This window comes from Bactrocera neohumeralis, chromosome 2 (assembly GCF_024586455.1).
Source record: "Bactrocera neohumeralis isolate Rockhampton chromosome 2, APGP_CSIRO_Bneo_wtdbg2-racon-allhic-juicebox.fasta_v2, whole genome shotgun sequence".
NCBI lineage: Eukaryota > Metazoa > Arthropoda > Insecta > Diptera > Tephritidae > Bactrocera > Bactrocera neohumeralis.
In genome coordinates this window covers 37,937,058-37,941,316 of record NC_065919.1, presented here as the reverse complement: position 1 = coordinate 37,941,316, position 4,259 = coordinate 37,937,058, and positions in this window count along the sequence as shown.

Genomic DNA, 4,259 nt, shown 5'->3' with positions numbered 1-4,259 from the left:
GGAATGATTTGCCGATTTGCCGACTTCATGCATACAAAATCTCGTTTTGCCGCCAATTCCGTTCGCTATCTTTTGGCGCGATCGACATGCTGAGTGTTTTGGCATCTGTTAGATAAACGTGATAATAAGATTGATAACAGTTTCATTGAATTTTCTCGCATTTGCCGCATTGTTGATTTCCTCGTTTGAATAATTGCACGGCTGGCTGGCATCAGCGCGGCAATTTGCATTGCGCTTATGTGGTAGTAATTGTTAACAGTTTTGTTTTTGATTTTTGCTACGCCATTGCACCATTGCTACATGGCGTTTGTATTTAGTGGCAAAATGTTTTCCGTACCAACCGGTAAGCAACCGTCAAGCAGCACAAGCGCTCATCGCAGCCGGCTTTCCTAATTAAGTCAAGGTTTATTTGTGCGCAATTGTTACAGCTGGCCGGCCTGGTATTTCGCGTCTCAAATTTCTTCTTAGTGCTCCAATTACACAATTCTACTCTCGTTAATGGTCGCGCTTTGTTGCACATTTTATAATTTTTATTTTTGTGTGATACTCTTATAAAGAAGTACACTTCCCTCAACGCGTTGCTATTTTTGCTTTCCCTTTATATATTTTGATTTGCAACGCGAGTGTTCACCGTTTATTACATGCATGCATATGTATTTATGTGTTTGCGAGGAATGGAATGGGGCTTCTCTACTGTTAGTTCACTTAATACTTAGTATATCACATTTCATATGCACATACATGTACATACATACTATTTATAAATACACACATGTATATGGAACGGTTGGGATCAACTTATTAGCTAGAGATCACTTTAGATGTCGACGTCAAACATTTAAATAGTCTTCAGATATGGTAAAGACTTTGAGTTTTAACAGATACGAATAGATGGAGTATTATGAAGAAACATTTTTTGTAAATACTGATAGGACTCCGTTGTGTATTACATTCCGTCTTCGCTGGTCCCCGAAGACGGAATGCTAGTTTCGAAATCTCAGTTAAGCAGACCGTTTGGTCAAATATGTATATTAATTAAAACATGTATATGTAACTCAAGAACGACTAGCAAAATTCTACTCACGTTTGCTTTAAAAAATAAATAAATGCAAATCTAAGGCAAAAACGTGTACTTCAACTATAACACACTACACAGTTTTAAGTTTTCTTACAATAACTTAATTTTGATGGATCAGTTTGTACGACAACTATAGTGTTCCGACTGGGATTCCGAGAAATGATGACTCAGCACGTCACGCTGATCATTTTTACCATATAAGTACAGTCAAACCTGGGTAAGTGAGAACTTGATTAGTAAGAAAACTCTATAAGTGAGAGTGAGAGCCAGGCCCCGTCATTTTAAGCTCCCAAACCTCTATTAGCGAGAAACCGAATCCTCTATAAGAGAGAGTCGTTTTTCCCTCATGGACCTCCGTAAGTGAGAATAATACTTATCTATACCTCTAAGCGACAGTCAAGCTTTATTTATTTATGTATATTATTTAGAGGGAACTATAGTTACAATAAGAATACATACATACATAAAAGATACACACATACAGTAACAAATAACAAAACAAACTACAAAATTTAACATCTGCTATTTTATGGCTCATTCTTAACTTTCGTGAAAATTCCTACAATTGTTTTTGTATTGTTTTCTTGTCAATATTGTGCCTATTCTATTGCGCGGAACTAAATAACTTTGTTATTTTATCGCACTCGGGTTAGCGAGAAACCTCTACAAGCGAGAATGAGATTGAGCTCCCTTGAACTCTCGCTTATCCAGGTTTGACTGTATATATTTTATGGAGTCTTCTACTTTTCCTTCGAGATGTTACAAACTTCGCGGCAAATTTAGTAGACCCTTTTCAGGGTATAAGTAAAGTATATATAATCTTGGTTATCTAAGACTATGTCAATGAAGTTATGAATTCATATGTACATATACATACCTATTTTTCACCACGTCAGCTGGAAGCGCATTGGTGCGACCCTGCTATACAAATTTTCCATTTTATGTTTCACAAATTCAGCCAAAGCATGTTTTAATCTACTTTTAAGTGATTTTCATAATCAAACAAAACAATTTTAAGCTTGAATAAATTCACTTATCTTTCAGTGAAATCAGTATAAAGCAGAATTATATGTTGAAACCGCTTCGAAATCAAATCAGACCAGGCCACCCCTTCACTCAGCTGCACTAATAGTTTTTGCTTCGAAATTTTATGTGGATTTTCGAATTGCACATTGTTACGCCAGAAGTGTCTATTGCAACTCGGCCGCAACTGTTGCTCGCCACTACAATTTTCGTCGTTAATATGCATAAAACATTTCAAAGGCGTTACTCAGTTCCAGTATAAACAATAGCTAGAGGCCAACATTTTCCACCACTCTTTATTGACATACACACACTCAGCTGCCTCTGAGTTTTCTGCCTTCGTTTTCTACGCCGTCATCGAATGCGGTGAGCTTAAATTTTTCTTTGCCGCTTGGTGGCGAATCGGTGATACGTCTATAACCGTTTAGTATGCAATTTCAGACGTTTTACTAAAGCCAACAGCAACAAAAATATAACATCAACACTAGCATATAGAGTGACTGATAGCTGATAGCAGCGAGGGTTGGGGAGGAGGTGTTGTTGCTGGTGGTAATTGTGTAAAAACGTGGTTGGTTGAAACGGTAGATGCAGTTATGGAGGCGGCAGTGTTGGCAATCTACAGCATACCGCAATCGCGCACTTTCAGTAAACAAACTCATTGACAGGCGTGGATCAAAAGTAGCCAAACAAATACTTTCCGAATGGGTATATGTATTGCCAGTTGCAGCTGGCGTTGATTTTAAAACTGCATGCCACTTAGCACACACACACATACATACACCTCATAATCCCGACTCTATCATTGGCTAAAAAGCATATTTAATAAACCAGACCACCGTCGACCGCCTAGCCAGTGGTAGCGCCAACTTGTCTGTCAGTGTTGCAAGCAGACTTGATCGCTCACTTCAACATTCTGGCTGCTGGAAACCTCTTGCTTGCTTACTGATCGATGGTTTAGGCGCTCGCGTATGTAATCTATCAGACGATTGCCGCGATCATTCTGCTTTTGCATCACTTGTACTTCCAAATCAAGGAGATTCGTTAGTGGGATACATCTTTACAGACATCTTTACTTCTTTACAGACGCAAGCGGGCCAATTACTTTGTTGCTAGTTGCATCATTTTTGTTCGCCATCCTCTGTTTATATTTGAGCCGTGTAACGCAGGCAAAATTCTAGTATTTATAGCCAACAATTTCCTGAATTTCATGCCTTCTTGTCTATTCCTGCTACTTATCTGGTGCCACAAAAAATGCAGACGCAATTACAGTTATTACTTATTGACATTGTTTGTTGTTGTTATCTTTTTCAGCTTTTTCACTGCCACTGTTATTGTAACCGACAGTGACTTTTCGATTATCGACACAATTTTCCAGCTCTATTTACATGGATATGCAAGAAAAGAACTCTCGTACTAATCTTATCATGGCACGAGTCTTGGGATACCTCAGAACGACTGTTGCAAAAGCTGCCAAGAAGCAGATGAAGAAGAGCATATAAAAAATATTCCATGCGAATGCATCGCTTTGTATATGACAAAAATCGCAACAATCGGTCAAGGGTTTCTTGAAAATGCCTGGGGGGTTGCACATATAAACCTTTTGGTATTGGCATACTTCAACAGGAGCACAATTCATAATAGAAGGATTTACGAACAAGCAACGAAGTGTGAGCTTATAACAAACTCCAAGCTTGTTAAAACATCTGTAACATTAACGAGTGCTACAGATAAAGTAAGCAATGAATGCAGCTTAACATTTAATCGTATTTCAGTGTTGCTCTCGATAATTTAATATTTTTGACAATTACACTCTCAAACCGTGAAATTTTTATTTTAAAATTCGTATTATTAAAGAACACTTGTTTAGTTTAGTAAAATGCGTATTTATTAGTTATAATTCATAACGACTACAGTCCGCATATTTTCGGACAGAGATATTAAGCCCTTAGTGCATTGTTAAGCTTCTATGATATATTTCATTTTCAATTTTAGCAAATATTTTATTTCTTTGTTACCAACCACATGCTCCAATTGTTGATAATTGGAAAATTTTTATAAAGAAACGTCTGCCTCGCGCTCCGCGTTTTCCAAGAAGCATTTAATTCTTTTTAATGACCCACAACCAAGCCTTTTTCGCATTTACCATTGGTTCCCATCA